Below are 18,361 nucleotides of genomic sequence, written 5' to 3' on the forward strand. Positions count from 1 at the left end.
CGAAATGTCGTTATTACTGTATACGTTATTATTGTCGTGTACTGTATTTTTTATGAACTATTGCGGTTTTCCTGTTTTCAATTACACTCTGAACTAAACGGTTATTGCATTATATCGGATTGCTCAACTTTTCTTTATTTTGTCGCTCAGTTTTTTAACATTGATTATATTAAATAGTCAGATTTCTTTATTATGCAAACTTGTGGTATTCTGTTGCGTAAACTGTTCTGTAAACACACGTTTAATTATCATCGAAGCTAAGACATCAATTATTAGTCTTTTTCTGCTGTAAATTAAAATGTTTGCTGCTTTTAAAGTTAATAATACCCCAGAATCCAGACTAAAGTGCCTACAAGTATGTGCATCATATTTATTATTTTGTGATGTTCTAGCGGATAGCGCCTTAAGAGGTTGCAAGTGGTCCTGGCCTACCAGTTTAGATTTCGCGATATGTTTCCAAATTTAAGAGATTAAAAAAATGATTGTTGCAAACGATTCGTATTAGGGAATTTCAGTTGCCAGGATCAATCCGACTATTCCCAGTTTTTGCCGCCCCCCGCCCTTGAGGCTGTGAGTGGACCAGATCAAGATTTATTTAATTATTTATTTATACATTATTCAATATACCGTAACATTGTAAGTACACATAATATGAGTAAAACAGCACCTAGATGACTGGACATCCATACGTGCTTATTATTCATCAATTGTAAATATTTACCAGATTATTACACCAGATTTGCAGGTAATCTTCTAAATTTAAGCCACTAAGTAGTTTTTTTGTTTTTGAAGAAAAATCGTGGTTCAAAGGAATTTAGTTATTTTGTAGAAGTAGATGGCAACCAGGGTTGTAGTTGTACTTTGGAAACATTTATGCTGCGTGCATGTGCAGCTGTGTACATTTTATGGAGCGATATTCGTATGATAAAGTATTTGTTGATCATTTTTTTAATATTTCCTTGCAACTTTGAATTATTAAAGGTTTACTATACCATTTTAATACTTATTTTGTAAAGATAATTTTTTTAGGTAAAACAAGCAACGTTTTAATGTGCGTGTATTTACTTATTACAGCTTTTCCCTATAGCTATGTACCGTTCATATTTTAGGTAATTGTTGTTTCTTTCACTGATATCCTCTTTTTCAGTTATGTTAACAATATGTCAAAGTTCTAACTTAAATTTGTAATTGAGGTGTTTGCTTCCAGCTTCAACTATTCACAGCGTATTATATTCGTTACATACAGGGTGCTTCAAAATTGGCGTCATTCCTTCTAAGGGTACCCACTTAGAGAGTACGAGAAAAATATTGAAAATGTTTTTTCCGAAAATTTTAAGAAGATATTAACAGTTTTTAAAGATCCAATTTCAACTTTGCTATTAAAAAGGTCCTATGTTTCCTCGGTAGCCTATTGGAATACTCAAACATTCAAAAAGAAAAATTGGATACAATAAGAGATAAAAAGTTGGTAAATGACTTGTAGTAAGTAAAAAAATTATATGTATTATATAAATGTACACGAAAAAGTTGTGAAAAAAACAAAAGTAGGGGTTCCACATTTCTACCCTGTACAAAAGCAAACTGAACCATAAAACACTATCATAAAATGGCACTCAATTAGCTTATAATGTATACCAAAATTGAAGTTTCTATGTTTAACCGTTTCAAAGGAAAACAACAAAAAATAATGTATTACGCCATTTTGGAAATCAAATAACTCAACAGCGAAACCTCAAATTAAAAAAAATATCAGGAAGACTCCTCCTTCTAAAGTGACTAAAAAACACGCTGTTAAAAAATGTTAACATATTTACGGAACATCCCTTATATAAAGTTATATATTCCTTGTTCCGAGATATTTAATGAATTGCATTTAAATAAATTTAAAAATATTTTTACATTATGCGACCTATTTATTTATAATCTTATTAGTATTGATTAATCGAAATTTATTATCAATATGGTATTTTATATGATTTTTATTCGAAAACGTTGTTTTTAAAGTTGGAATTGACCATTTTCAAAATTAACTGAATGTCCTGTAAATGACTTAAAGCAATAAAGAACTATGAGTTTTATTTGAAACAATAACTTTAATAAACTAATTCATAAACATTTATTAATTATTTTGAAAAAGTAGTCCATTTTTATAATTTCGAGTTTTTAAGATTCTTAAATGTTCCTGAAAAACTGGAGTAATGTATGGTAGAAAACAGATAATATATTTATGTTTTTCTGCCATTACCGGTCAAAGGGTGGTGTATAATGGAAGTAGCTTAACATTTCTGTATATTGTTTGTCTTCCTCTTTAAGGTGAAAGATCCAAAACATGAAATAAAGAAGTACTATGGAACATTTTATAAAGTTCATTTTTTCAGAATCTCATCCATTATATTTGCAGCCAAGAGACAGATTCGCCCGACGTATTTTTTACTCTTCTAGTGATTTCGTTGATATAAAATACGGCTGTGACATTCGTTTTATCGAAGATGTATTTCTTCTTCTACACTTTTCTATTAATTTATAATAATGCTCAGGGTTGCATAAGTAATTTACTTTTTTATTTTCATTTCTGTCAACCGATAATCACGGTCATTCGGTAGAAACAAATGACCCGATACCAAAAATGTTTGGCTTATTATGTAGTTCAGAAACGCCTCACACAGTTTTGACTTAGACCACTTTCATAATTAACACTAAATTAATTCCACATAATGTTGAAATTACAACCAGCATCTAATGGTACACGTTTGACGATACCGTAAAAATTACATTGAATAAATTTAGTTTTAAATACTGTGGTGTGAAATAACTGATAAACTCATTTTTTTAAATTTTGACTTAGGCCGCTTTTATAATTATGGGCACATATATCATGCTTGAAAGCAACTCATCTGTTGAGAATTAAACAAGCGTCTTTTAAAACTTGAACTAGTAAATTAACTAATCCCACTGACCAACCATATCATGAAAACCATAAGAACCCAGAAAATCCTCCATAACATTTTCATTTTACTAAACCTCATTACTATAAAATTGAGCAAATAAAATTTTTGATCTCAGCCAATGTTTATGCATACAAAAATTAGAGTAAAAATTAACATAATCTACTTTCAGCTTTATTGGAAAATATTGTTTTGAGAATTCTAGACACAACTGGTTGTTAAACTCAAATGCTTTTAAAATATAAATCAATACCAACATAACGTTTCATAATGGTTGAGATGAAAAGCAAACTTATTGTGAATAATGCGGCTTCTTATCTAGGCAAACGACATTTGATCCTTTCTTGCTTTCCCAATATTAAATTCCTCCTTCGAGTAGGAACAATGACGAGGCTTTCGCAAAGCTCAAATTTTCGTTTTGTTCTATTCACAACTGACTACGAATCATAATTAGACTCTTCATTTCACAAAACCGGGAACATAAAAGCAGATATGAGTCCGTGGGAAATTGACATCTGCTGAAATTGTTTATAATACAAGATCATAATTCATGGGGAATAGTTCCAGATAATTAACGTGAATTATATTTGGGGCTTTCGTTATGGATTACGTTTTATAATGGTGCCCTAATACAAGAGGATACTTGGCTGGATGATGGTTTAGTCGTAAGCTTCTTAGTCTCTCCTAAATGTAAGCCAAAAAACAACCCGAGCTCCTTTTACCTAATAGGAAAATGACAATAGCTGTTAATTCCTTATTATAAATTATATACAATACATGACAGTAAACATGTTGCCGTGCAATATAATGTTTTAAAAGGTTTATAGTCATAGTAAATATTTATTAAATACGGAGGAACTAAAGCCAGAAACATTGGCATGCTGTAGCTGATAATTTCAGGAAAGGTGTTTCACGCTAATTGGTATCACTAATAAAATATAAACGTAAATATACACACAATGTTTTTTCTGTACCATAGGAAATTCGTTAGAAAACTTCCTTAAAAAATAATAATTAATGTAAATTTACTTTTGTAAATATAACTTTACTGTTTTTTGTTGCCTTGATGTGAGATTAATATGAAAGAGTCATTCATCATCAGTCATAAATCAAAACATTCACAACAGATCTGATCTGGGTTTGACCTTTGCTGTGCAGTCTCAAATTTCGAAGTAAATATTTAAATTAAGATCTCAAGAGGCTACTTATTTAATCTAGAAATAATGCAAAATTAAAGAAATTAGTCTTCGAAAAGAAGAAACCTCTCTTGCGACACATCAATATTATACTCAGATACTCATGTGGCATTATTTTTAAATATAATCTGATTTCATTTCAAATCTCTGGATCCTTGAAGCAATCTGGAAGGAACTAAGCTTGGATAATCGTGGAAACTCAAATTGAATTTAGATGATAATCATCTGAGGGCCGTGTAATTTGATAATGTCAATAGCAGGGTGTCCATATGTGCTTATTCAAAATATGCCAACTGTATATTACACAATAAGCCCTGAAACTACTGTCACACTGGTCAGTGGACAATCCTACGCTTAAGTTCTCCGAGTCACTCCCTTGATACGGGCTACAGATAAATCTTCAACCTTCTGAATTTTGGTAATTCATTAAAAATTGTCACTTTTTCAAATTGGGCTATTAATGGAATTAGGCTTATTAAACTCTCTCATAAATATGAATCACTGGTTAGCCTATAAACTTAGCCTTAGACTGGAAATCGTGATTAATACCATAATTTGGCATGTTTCCCAGAAGAGCAAGTTTTCGCGATACCATAATATTACTCTGGTTTAGAGCAATATAGAAAACAATCCACAGAAAAACATATTTATAAATTACAAAAATAGAGGTGAAATTAATTTCTAGGCTCATCTGACTAAACCTAACTGCTGATTATGTAGATTGAATGGAATTTCATTAATAATTGACATCAACCACAGTCTCTGTCCATAATTTATGCATGGGAGCAACGCGGCAATTTCCATTAAAATTAACTGCAAATTTAAATAAACATTTTAATAATTACTTATCGCAATCATAAATGTGAATATTGCATCCAATGACCGAGCTAATTTTATGGCCTGCAATTGCATTGTTCCCATCAATTGCTCAATAAACAGCTTATTAACTTGGAAACGGGATAAATAGACAATTTAAAAATTAAAAAGACTTATTATAGGTGAATTTCGATTTACCAAAACTATAACTATAAAATGTTTGAAGGAACTAAACTCGATATAATTTAGTTCCTGCAAACATTCGAAAGTCAGATTTTTGGTAATTAACTGAAACATGTGCTTTTACCTTTTTTTAACTTAATTTTTTAATAAGATATTATGAACATTTTATGATTCATCCAGTAGAGCAATTTGGGCAAAATAATATATGAAAGTTCCGATGCTAAGCATTAAAAAAATTATCGTTTAAACAGGGTTTGAATATGCGCACTTAGAGCAAACGTAAATCAGAAAGTACCAATATAGTATGTAAGTCCTCATAAATAAAGTATGTGTACAATGCTACACAAATGCTAAAATAACATGTTTTTCGTTAAGTAGAATGATAATTTCTTACTTACCACCTTACTGCCAATCATCGTGAATTTCTCTCAGTGATAATCTGAAAAAAAAATTAAGCTTGAATATAGTTAACATAGCCTTTGCAAGTGTGACCAAGATAAGTACACAGGACAAACAATACTTCACTGAGTTCCTGAGCAGCAACTATTTCTACGAAAGCTTTCAATTCATAAATAAATTATTTTCGTTGGTGAATTTACATTTAGTTAAACTAAAAATGCGCGTTTGTTAAGCCGGAATTGGAACTGCTTTGAATATCCGTAAGGGATTAATGTTTCAATACAGGTTCGTTCACATCCGGACATAGCTTCAGATTAGCCATCGTCCAACCACTTGTCATTAAACACTGTCTGGTCAATAACAGTATTATCAGGTGTGGCGAATTAGTATCTGATTAGTTCAGCTAATTTACTGCATCTTTCGATGACAATACTGTTACGGTATCGAGTAATTTATGGGTAAGCAGACCCTACATGTACACACATCTCTTCATAGGTGCAGCAAAAAGTTAGTTCAAAAGATAATAATTTAACTTAATGAAAACACGCTGTGTTTGCCAGTAATGTAACTTTGAAGCTGCAATGCATGATTTACCCTTTAATCTTTAATATGACTAATAATGTCGTTTCTTTCCCTTTTACTAGTCTGTAATTTCAGAAAAAAATGGCGATAACCTACTTGTACAATCTTAGGTAATATAAGAATATGCATACAAGCTACATCGAATGCTTAATATTTATTGAAAACCAATTACCTTTGCAAAATTCATACACGCACAACTTTTCAGATATTTTCTTTTAACGCTGGACGGAAAATTGGAATGTGAGATAGGCATACCGAATATGAAATGACTGGATAGTCTGAATTATTGAATTCTCAAAACGTCTGTTGTATTTTTTGCGAAAAACATAAAGTTTTATATTTAGTGCCATCTCAGAACCGATTTGGAAATATTAATTTACAGCTGCAATCTATTTAAATTTTACCCACTCCAGGTAGGATGCACAACTGCTTATCAGAGCACTAAATTTTTACTAATTTTTTTGTTAGTATTTTTTAATTTAAACTGCTTGCAATTTATTTGCAACAACTGTATAAATGTTACAAACATTAGTCCGATTTCAACGCTTTACACATTCGGAGTTTAGAAGTACGAATTGAAAGCAGACGAAAATCAGAAATAATAATTTACGAAAAGCAATAAATTAATTAATTAATTCACAATTTTCAAAATTACCGCATTCAAACATTGTGGTGCATACAGAACTCAATTGCCCTCTTTCTGTTAAATAGATATCGAAAAATAACAGTTGAAATATGACTCTAGTAAAAGAAAATTAAAGCAAAAGAATCTATATTCATTCTATTAACCAAGCGCTTTTAAATCAACAGTTTCATAAAATTTCAAATTACTTTGAAATATTCATCGAAAGTTCCGAGCTGTGGGAAATGTACAACAAATGCAGCTTGCTAACAATTTGCCTGTAAAAAATCGAGTAAAACTACTTCATTTGTGTACGCCCTATGTAACAACGCCCCGATAAAACTCGTAACACCGCCGTTTTATCTCGGTATGTAACAAATGTAATTGTTGTAGCACAATAAACTAGATGGTATTACAAGTTCCGTGCCTCAGATATTTTTTGTTATTGTCTATAAAAAGAAATTTACGATGGAGTTCTTAGTTTTATCGGTTGAGGCCGCCTTATCTTCATTAAGCAATAATATTGGTTGCCTTTGGCATAAAAATGTTATTGGAGCTGCACATGGAATATGCTACATTCTACTTTTCAACTGATCGAAACAGTAATTGCAGCGAATAGAAATTAACGTTGTATTTTATCCATATTATTGCTGTTTAGATTGCTAAGGCTGTAAATTTAAAATAATTCAGCATTACGCTGCACGTTAGACTCGGCTAACTTAGAGCTTTGTTTAGTTAGTGGTGTGTTATTAGTGATCTAATGGAAACTGCGTTTTAACTACTATTAAAACAAAAATATTTCGTAATACATGTGTAAAGCAGACAATAAATGCACAAAAACTCCACCATTAAAACAGCGTTAATCAAGCCGCAAAATGCTGTCCCATATTCGTCTGCAATAAATGTGGCTAGTTCCGACTTTTTGTTTTTCCCATTTCAAACTGACAAATAATATTTTCTTTCCGTTACGTATCCGCTAATGGATTTGCCATTATTAACGCTGAAACGGATTTGGCGAATTAACGTTTGCAGGTTTGAAATCTGTCAAGTTCAGTGAAAATATGGGTTCGATCAAATTAAATTAATTGATACAAAACAAATTCAGTCGCTCAGCAAGTAAACGTTTTAAATTTTTATATTTGCACAAATAAACTAATAACAGGATCGCAGTAAATTGATGGTTTCGCTTTAAATAAAGCAATAAAAGAAAATTATATTAATGTTGTCAGCACGATAAAATTTAGAAGTTACAAGACAATAAAAAGATTAAAAATTGTCTTAATTGAGAATTAAGAACAATAATGGGAATTTAAAAAAATCTTAATTGGCTGGCGCAACTTTCTAAACTATAAGAAATTCTACTTGCAAGTTAAATAATATTGCATTTGTTCAGTTTACAATGCTCATTTTGTGGCCGCCTACTAGTTTTTTGCTTGAAATTTCAGTGGTCTTCTTCTTGAAATTCCCAGATTCATATCGGAGATTGGCAATCATCACCACTACTCGAACCCTATCAATCGCCCGCCTGAAAAGTTCTGCGGACTTACAACGAAATCACTCGCTCAAGTTGCGCAGTTAAGATATTCTTTTACTCCCTTTTGTTTTACCCTGAATAATTAGCTTAACGATGTTATATATTTCTCCTTTCAGAACACGTCCTAGATATTCTAGTTTTCTCCTTTTTAAGGTGTTACTAATTTAATTGCCTTTATTCCATTCGGCGTAGAACTTCTTCATTCGAGACCTTGTCCACCCATGATATTCTCAGCATCCTTCTATAACACCACATTTCACATGCTTCTATGTTCTTGATGTTTTCTGATTTAAGGGTTCAAGCCTCCATTCTATACAATAGAATGGAGAATATATAGCATTTGAGCATTCTGGTTCTCAGTTCTAATGTTATATCACGGCTGAAGACTATTTTATTCATTTTGATGAAAGCGCTGCGAGCTACTTCTGCTGTAAGTGTTCAGCTGTTTCAGTTTTCCATGTGTCAAGATATTTGTAAAAGGATACCCATTGCAGAATGTCCTTATTAATATTTATACATGGTCTGTTGTGGTTTGTATTCAGGTTTTTTGAAGTTGCCATGACTTTGGTTTTCTTTAGGTTCATATCTAGGCCATATCTCTTGCAGAAAATGCTTGTTAACTCAACCAGATGTTGTCGGTCTTCCAGACTGTCGGCGACAATAACGGTATCGTCTGCGTATCGCAAGTTGTTGATTATTTCCCTGTTTATGACAATATTACCGGTTTCTCCTGTGAGTACCTCTTCCAAGATGCCCTCACTATACACATTGAACAAGAGAGGCGACAATACAGATCCCTGTCTAAAACATCGACATATCTCAATCTCCTCACTCAGATCTTCTCCGACTTTGACTCGTGCTGTTTGGAGATCGTAGAGAATCGATATTATTCTTATGTCTTTGCTATCGATGTTTTTTTGTATAATATGTCTAGAACTTTTAAGTTTTGGACCATATTAAATGCCATTTGAAAGTCGATAAAGCAAATGTACTGATCTTGATTTATATCTAGGCATCTCTGCCTCGATACGTTCAGTCCGAACAGCGCTTCTCTTGTTCCCATGCCCTTCCAAAAACACATTTGAGTGTCACTGATCACTGTTCAAATTCCTTATAAATCCAGTTATGTATGATCTGTAAAAATATTTTGCAGGGGTGACTCATTAGGGCAATGATTCTGTGGTCCGAACATTATCTGGCATTATTTCTCTTTGGTAGTGTCACGAATATTGAGCCAATCGCTAGGAATTCCGYCCGTCTCATTAATGTTTTTAAACAGTTTCAATAGAATATCTATGAAKTCTTCTCCGATAAGCTTTACCGGGTCAGTAGGCACTTCGTCAGGTCCTGCTGCCTTTCCGGGTTTACAGTTTTTAATTGCATGTTCAAGTTCTCAGTTCAGATTTACACTCACCAAAAAAATAACGGGCTAGTGGTTAATTTTTTAGTGAAGCTTGGTTGCATGTTTCATAGCCATTTCAACAGTGACTATTGGAGAGCAATTAATATTTTTGCTTTTAATTTAATATARGTTTATTTCCGAAAATGAATTGACTAATTCTAACCAAGCACTGCAATGAAAATCCTGAGCATAATATTGGAACTTGGCCCATTTGAACAAATTTGARAAAAAAAACAAGACAAAACAGACTAGCAGTTATTTTCCGCTGAGCTTAAAATGAGAAACCAACTAACTAACAGGAGATCACAGAGAAATGGTTGGGAGGAACAGAATCTGATGCAGTACATGTTTTACGCCACAGCATGATGCAGTTACATAAGTACGTAAATATCATCATTCGTCGTTAAGTAATTCATGAGTTCACAACCCATGATTTCCCATTGAGAATATCTGCAATTTTTATTCATCTCATCTGACCAATATTGAGTGAATCCTTATTGGGATCATCTATTTTATTACCCTAAAATAGACGTCTTCGTTTAGCCTCTTGCCAAATAATTGCTTATTAGATTGAAAAAGGGCAAAATGAAGAAAATAAGTAATGCCTTGCATTTCTTACCACACCTAAAAATTTAATATAAAGATAAGGTGTTTTATGGCTTTACTTGCGGCTGGTGTAAAAGATTTATGGGATTTTAGCGAAAATTGTCCTTTCCTCTTGGGTATTATTATAAAATGTTAAAAGGCCGCATTTATATGGCTCAAGTAAGAGCTTAAGGGGCAGAGAATGTGGTTTGCTACAGTTTTCCTAATGGCTCCGAATAATAAAGAAACTTTATAAATTACATCGGTGATTTTTGCATAAAATGTTTCCGCGTCGCGATAAATAATTTTAAGGAAAATATAAAAATAGTGTGGACTTTATAAGTCTCACGAACATATGAGTGTCTGCTTCATAGAGTTTATATATTAAACAGAGTAATTAAAAACCGTAAATATTTCGAAAGAAATTACGGCTTAGGGGTTGCAATGAGCTCTTTGCGGAATAAATAACACACAAAAATCCAATATTTCCCATAGAAAAAGACAATTGCAAAACTTTTGAAGTTGAATAAATGTTAATTAATCGTATTCAAAAACTGCGGTGGTGTAATATGTGGCCTTCACATAAGGTTTTGTAACTTGCACCTGTAAAGAAATTAAAAAACTGTTTCTTAAAAACTTTTTGGGCCTTAAATAAGCTTAAAATCCATGAAATTCAATTGCTTTAAGGCAATGTTTATTATTCCGTCTATTAACATAAATCTATTCGAAGATAGGTATTTAAACTACATGCCAAAATAATATTATTATTTCATTTAAGATAACTTAAATAGTTACTAACTGGGATGAAAGGAATTCGTTTGTATTGAGAGTTAATATCTGAGGTCCGTTCTAAAAAATGCAATTATTATTATGTTGACAGTGTGGAAAAGTTTATTAAAATATATCAAAAAATGAATTGTAAATGCCTTTGGTGCGTAGTATACATGTCAATTGCCATTCAATTATAGGGAATCACGCACGAATGCGAATTGCTGCTCAATAAATTGCGATTGACCTTTAAATTCACGAGCTTTGTGGACATGGGATATGTAATGACAATGCGTCCATGTGTTTCTGTGTTCGAAATTACCTCTGCAAAATGTAACGGTTAAACAATAGCTTTATTACACTGTAGGTGTGCAGCTAGTTGGAGACTTGAAATGCAAGGCACGATTTCCGGGCATATTCGTTTTACGTTCTGTTAATTAGCAATTTGACACAATTCCAAGGGTTCAATCGAGTCTCGTTACTCCCTTGTAAAGTAAAGCGTTTACAACAAATTTAAAAACTCTGGTTGACAACAAATCAGTCAAATAAAATTGGAAAACAGTTTGTTTTTACGATAAATGCAAGCCCTTTACATGTACTGATACTTTATTACACATTCATTCGTCTCAGCTACTTCACTCCAAATCATTTCCTCACCTAATTAGTAAAGAAATTGCAGAAATATTGCTCGAATTCTTACGAATTGACCTCCAACATTCGATTTCCAATCACAATCCACATCAAAATAGATCCACCTGATCTTAAACATGAAAAAAAGCACCCTAAATTCACCTATGATATGTCACTGCGAGTAAACGAGTTTAATCTTTATGAGAAAGAAATATTAAGCCTTTTTAGTCTTTAGCCTCAAGAAATATCCATTTTGAGATTGCCAGTAAAGAAATTGCAGAAATATTGCTCGAATTCTTACGAATTGACCTCCAACATTCGATTTCCAATCACAATCCACATCAAAATAGATCCACCTGATCTTAAACATGAAAAAAAGCACCCTAAATTCACCTATGATATGTCACTGCGAGTAAACGAGTTTAATCTTTTTGAGAAAGAAATATTAAGCCTTTTTAGTCTTTAGCCTCAAGAAATATACATTTTGAGATTTGATGTTGATATATCTCACAAAAACAAAACGGTTCCGCAACTGATCTATTTCTACTAACAAAATCTCCAACTTACTGAATATTTGGTCTCGCTTTAAGGTTGTCTGCATAGAAATTTACGTTTTTCACAAAATATTAATTGATTCACACGCGTAAGGTATCTTTAGCGTTTTAGATTAAAATAAATACGTGCAATCGGTGATGTTCTACTAGAATTAACATTCTAACGCTTCAAATGAAAAAATTCGACAAAAACTTTTTTGATATATAATAATGTTAAAATCTGGAACATATTCGCAATCAAATGTATGCAAATTTAAAAGTACGGCTTTGGTCCGCAGTTCACTCTTTCACCTCCTCTTATTAATTAACCAATCAGATTCAATGTACATATATGAAATTCGAAGCACCCAATCGATTAACACAATAATATGTATTAGTAATTAAAATATAATTAAAAATTAAAACACGAAATGCCATTTAAATAAACGCGGTGTTATTCAACTTATTCAGTACTTCAACTTTATAGTAACCAGACTAAAAAGAGGTGTCCAAAAGGAAACCACGTAACAACCAAAGGTAGAACAGAGCCCTAATTTAATAAGCAAATTAGTATTGGCTACCTTCCGTTACCTCGCAAGTCCTTTGTTTCGGAATTTCAAATTCATTAGCTGTTCGCATTAAACTGAAGCTGGAAGGGGAGTGCAATTTATCTGTCCGCTAGCAACATAGAAGTCATAAAGATAACCGCAATTCATACTCAGTCATGAACACCCGGACCAAATTGGTTAGCGAAACAAAGACGGAGATAAAAGGTGTTGTGTTAAATAATGTTGGACACTTAAATGAATTATCCGAAATAGAGAACACTTGACTTACCAGACTGGAAGAATGGAGCCATTATAAATATATGAGCCTTGAAACAGTGGCCAACCAGAAAAAGCTGTTTTATTTTATAATTTTTAAGACTGAAAGAAGTTACAATGAACGAGAGAATATTATAGAAACCTTTTAAAAATATATGTGCAAATATACTATTTTTGGGAATGTCTCATAATACACCAACGAAGCTTTCCAAGTTGGCTAATCAAACTGTAGGACGAAAAGTTGCAATCCAAAATAGAATATTTCTAAATATCAAAGTTCCTTTCAATCTGAAAGCGGAGAGAGTTAAAAAAAACATGAAGAAACGAAAAAATGCATTGCTCGGGGCCAGAGGAAATAACAGAACGATAAAAATCATATCTAATTCGGACTTATACATGCTATGTGATATGTAAAACTATTGAAACTTGTAGTTATCTCCTAAACGCAAATCAGTTATTGATGGTTTCCATTTCCTTGGAATTCCACTGTCATTACTTTTTGCGTTATAGATGGAATGGGTTTTAAGCTTGTTGGAAAATGAAGCATGGGCAAAAAAAATGAAGACCATTTAGTTAGAACTATAGAAATATCAAATGATTTACCAGTTACCCACAATTTTCGAATGATTTGTCGTGCTTCAAATTATTAGCACCGGCGATAATTTATTAAAAGCTTCCCTCTTAGTTATTGGTTTGGAAAATAATTTGAAAGGGGAGCATGCTGGTGATTTAATGATATATTTCTAGAAAATGAGAGATTAATATAGATATAACATTAATTATCTGAAAATCTTTTTTGATGCCATATATCATACTTTTGGTCCTGCTGCTCTTGATAAGCCCGAAACGAAATAGTTTGCAAGCCTATTTAAACAGCTAAAGGAAAAGGAAAATCGAAACATTACTGACTCGGTTTTTTTGCAGAAAGATAATAAAGCGTTTTAGTATAATGTTTATAGTAAAATAAATTAAATCAGGAACATGAAATAATCAGTTTAAATACATCAAGGTAGAGCCTGATATTCGTGGAAGATTTGAAACTAAAATTTGAATTTTTTAAATGCATTCTAGGCAAACAAAGTCTTTGCATATCGGTATCGTTGCAGCTCAAAGCGAGTTTCTCCTTTTACAAATCCACCAAGCAATTCTATTAGAAGTTATATGCGAAATTATTCTAAATTAGCATTGTGAACACCATTTCACCTAGGCGGAACGCAACTATAAAGGCTACAGCCAGCTATTCTCTCAAGCTCAATGCGAGAACTGTTTGCTTTGTGTATGATTATTGCGCGAGAATTTATAATTAGTAAGTATTTGTCATGAATTCGAAAGTGTTTTCCTATACTGATCAAGCTTAAAAGCAGCATTTTGAATAATCCTTATAAATAATGTTGAAGTTTTCTACTAGGAGATTGTTAAGTTTGAATGTGGTCATATCGAAAGTGCAGAAAATACTTAGGTTTAAGGCAGAGGAGATCACGCACGACGTAGTTCCACAAAAACGGTTCAATATATAAATTTGATGATATATCAATTAGAAATCAATGCATTATAATATTTACAATCTAACAATTCTGATAGCTACGCACAAAAATTCAACTTTTGTATCAATTTATATGCAATGCCTCCAGTATTACGGTGAATCTCTCATTACCTATTTTCAGGTAAACTTATCAGGATTACAAGACAGAAATATTGGATATGTTTTTTACAATTCTTCCACTACTATTTAGAAGGTAACACAATTTATTTCATTAAATTAACTGATGCTATTTGGGGCAAAGGTCGAATTTACACCCGTTTAAACATTAATTGTCTCAACAGTCGTTAAATTCGTAAGAAAGCTAATGATTGAAAAGTTGCGATTTAAAACTAAATTTGCTATGGAGCTTGCAAATGGACAAAATTGTCTGCAGCAGTTCATTACTCAAGTAATATGCACGGCATAAAATTCTTTGATTTATAACACCGTGCGAGGATAATATATCATCCGGAACGAACATTCCTTAAGATCACTTGTGAAGTCCACGGATCGCAAAGCTTTCGAAATCCTCTCCGTCAGGAACAGATGGTTCTTTTTACCAGCCACTTCTCCAATACGTGACAAATGAGTTGACGTAGTATTTCATGTAAACAGTGTTCGTCGGGGAAAAATCGCTGAAAAAGCCAGCGCGCATTGATCAACTCGGATGGAAGTTGGGGTTGAAAATATTATGAAAAATACCCGACAAACGCCTGTTTTCCAAATTCTGATTTATTATCACTTTTACGCAAATCTGCTAAGTTATTTTCTCGGTTTTATAACGCGCGCACGGATTGCATTTTTGCTTAGAAAGTTAATTACACAAAATAAAGTAGTTCCATAAATCTTATCTGACAAGACAGTGGGATTATTTCCGGGGTCGGTTCGAGGTATACTTAGATCGCACCTTAGAGGCATCAAAATGGTAACGAATGACTTAATTTAGCGTGCTCTGAAATGCAATGGAATAAATAAATCGCTGAATTCGGACGTAAATGAACCTGTGCTGCGTTTGGTTAATGAGTGCCTCGAAGTCACGCAACCAATTTTGTTATCTGGATCTGATGCATCGGCCAACACGGGGTCTTCTAAAAAATAAACACGATTTTGTCGTGGCTTCAATAGTGATGTTCAACACGTTTTTGTCAAACGGTCATATAACTGAAACAAAGCATGTGATGCATTACTCTTTCTAATAGGCCACAAGAGTCAAACGATCCTTATTTTAACTGTAACGTAAATTGTAATAATTCGAACTAGACTTTGCAAGCATTGTTGGATTTTGTGCAATTTATCATAAATAGGGAACGAATGCTTCAACCGAAATGAGATTGAGGGCAATGTCGTGCCAAACGAAGTGGTGCCGGGAATTTGACCAGCAAAATTGAAACGTGTTCTGTCCCTGAATTTTCGAGATCAGGAATCGAAAAAGGAAAGAAAGAGATCATGTTATCCGCCTCCGTTTAGATTATCATATAGAACCGCTGCTATCAAATGCGATTTTCATTTCAACTACTTGTTCCAGATGGAAACTCTACCGTAACGGCATATTTTATGTACAAATGACTCTGAGATTTCTCGCTTAATATTGGAGTTGATACTCCAAACTAGGGATGGGCGGTTTTTAACGAAACCGCTAAAAACACAGTGTTCCAAACCTAAACCTGTAACGGCAGGTACACTTTGCCAATTTAACCGGTTGTTTTTGAAACCGCCTCATAAACCCGAAAAACTGCTACTGTGCGGACACAGAACCGATGCGGCACCGTCGAGCCATTTGCCCAGTTGTAGCCGTTTCAGTAACCATTTGTCAACGGAAAATATTTTTATTGTGATGTGATTGTGTTTATCACCTTTCGTCTATAAGCATTACTGTTCAGTTCTCCAGGATCCTTAATCGGTCAGATAAGCGAAATATTGTTTAGTTTTAAAATTAGCTTTTTCAACATTTTCGCATGCAAAGCGTATATTTTATTTAAACCGTTCGATTTTATTATCAGTTTTTTCCTTTCAGCAGTTACGTATGACCCATGTTTTGTTTTTGGTTTTAGAATATACTCTGTTAGTTTACCAACGCTAACAATTATTGTTTTTAATAACCTAAATCATTATTTATCATCACTCATTCTACCATCATCATCATTGCGAATTTTTAATGAAAAATCTAAAAAGTAACATGTTACTTTTGCAACCTCATGCTGGAACCTAATATCAAAGTGGAACTGTAACGAGGGAGAAAAATAACCGTTTAGCATACCTCTACTCCAAATTGACAACATACTTGAAATCGTTCTGCAGGATCTGCATGATAATAAAAACATATTCATCGTTTGATGCGGCTTCGCACCTAATTTCATTATTTCTTCATACATTAACTTTTATTAGTAAATCAAAACTGTGCATGTTAAAATATTATGCAAATTCAGTAACTAAAGGAGCAAAAGAGAAGTTTCAGCTTTTGTTCCATCTTTTGCAAGATGGTATTAAAACCAAATAGTTTGCAAGTTCGTGGCCATCAGGTTACCGCATCTAAGCCCAACAGTGTTTATGCATGAATTAACGAGCAGAATTAGATGGAAAATGTTTTCAATTTAACCTGAAATATTTCATAAAGCTGCAAACAATTGAACAAACTGATGGTAATTTTAGAGCCAATACCATGCAGCTGGTATTGGGCAATTCCGTCAACCATTTTATAACATGAGTTGTTTCTATCGACCTATATTTAATTTATAGTATTTTATTGATTTGATTTGCTTTGGTGAAAATATGTATAACGTCGAAACATATCTCTGAATTTCATGTAATGAAACTAATATAAATGCGATAGTTAATTGCTGCATTTTTTCCATAAGGTCTTGTATCTTGTATATGTTTGTAGTTATTAATTTAAAGTAATTATCCTTTGCAAACAGTAGTATGCATCCTTATTTTATTTGACTGATGCTAACATTATTCCCATAAATTCCCTGTAGGCTTCCACATTAAATCTCAATAAAGCCATTCAACTTATTCGTCCTTAGCCTGCCTCAGTTTTTAGACATGTTGGAAGACTTTATACCTACAAGATTATTACTATTTGGACCCATTTATGTAACATTTTACCCCGCAATAGAGATGCGATTTCCACAAAACGCTGTTATTATTGGGATTAAAGATGCTGCTGTAGATAGCACAAGAAACGAAAGAAGTGAACAGAGAACGACAAAACTGTACACAAAACGCAAAAATATGTCAAGATAAAAATTGCCTCTGGCATATTTTATGCAAGGTCCTACTTCGATAAAAGTATGACTTTGGCAGACCTTCCAGGCATTTGGCTATGATCGACAAAAATAACATTTAAATACCAGTCTAACGGTTTAGATCCAATCTCTATGTTGCTTTGTTTTCAAACTTGTATTTCTGTATCCTACTTACGTAAACAAAGTTGTAGATAAGTTCTGTATTGTTGAGGCGTATTCATTTTTTCACAAACTTCTTGTTGGGTATTTCGCGTCAGAAATTTTTGTCTTTGAAAAAGAAAAAAAATTCCTCACGTCTTTTATTACAGATTGACAAATAATGCTCATTTAATTTGGGTGTATGTTTCTTTGGTCTACTTCAGATTTTAGCATAGGTAACCATGTATGACTTAAATTAAATGAACATGAAGCAACACGATGGTTTTGATATAGTAAAATTAGTGCGCTTTCTTGAATTTTACGTTTTTTTTGTAGATTTTCCTTTTGTTAAAATTGTGGAATTATTCCATTGAATTTTGTAGCAATTATCAAATGCATGTTGACAAATGTGTGATTTATGATATTCTCCGTTTTTT

General features: G+C 32.8%; 1 long non-coding RNA gene across 1 annotated transcript in view; it reads right to left on the reverse strand.

Annotated features, from left to right (window-relative positions):
- Positions 1-5,535: 5,535 nt before the first annotated feature.
- The window catches only part of LOC125505367, a 149,038-nt gene continuing 136,212 nt past the window's right edge, over positions 5,536-18,361 (reverse strand). Inside the window, exon 4 of the long non-coding RNA XR_007282128.1 lies at positions 5,536-5,579. This is a non-coding gene — a long non-coding RNA (uncharacterized LOC125505367). The remainder of the gene's footprint in view (positions 5,580-18,361) is intronic.

This window comes from Dendroctonus ponderosae, unplaced genomic scaffold (genome assembly GCF_020466585.1).
Source record: "Dendroctonus ponderosae isolate FM_Combo_2020 unplaced genomic scaffold, Dpon_F_20191213v2 Dpon_F_20191213_8, whole genome shotgun sequence".
Taxonomy (NCBI): domain Eukaryota; kingdom Metazoa; phylum Arthropoda; class Insecta; order Coleoptera; family Curculionidae; genus Dendroctonus; species Dendroctonus ponderosae.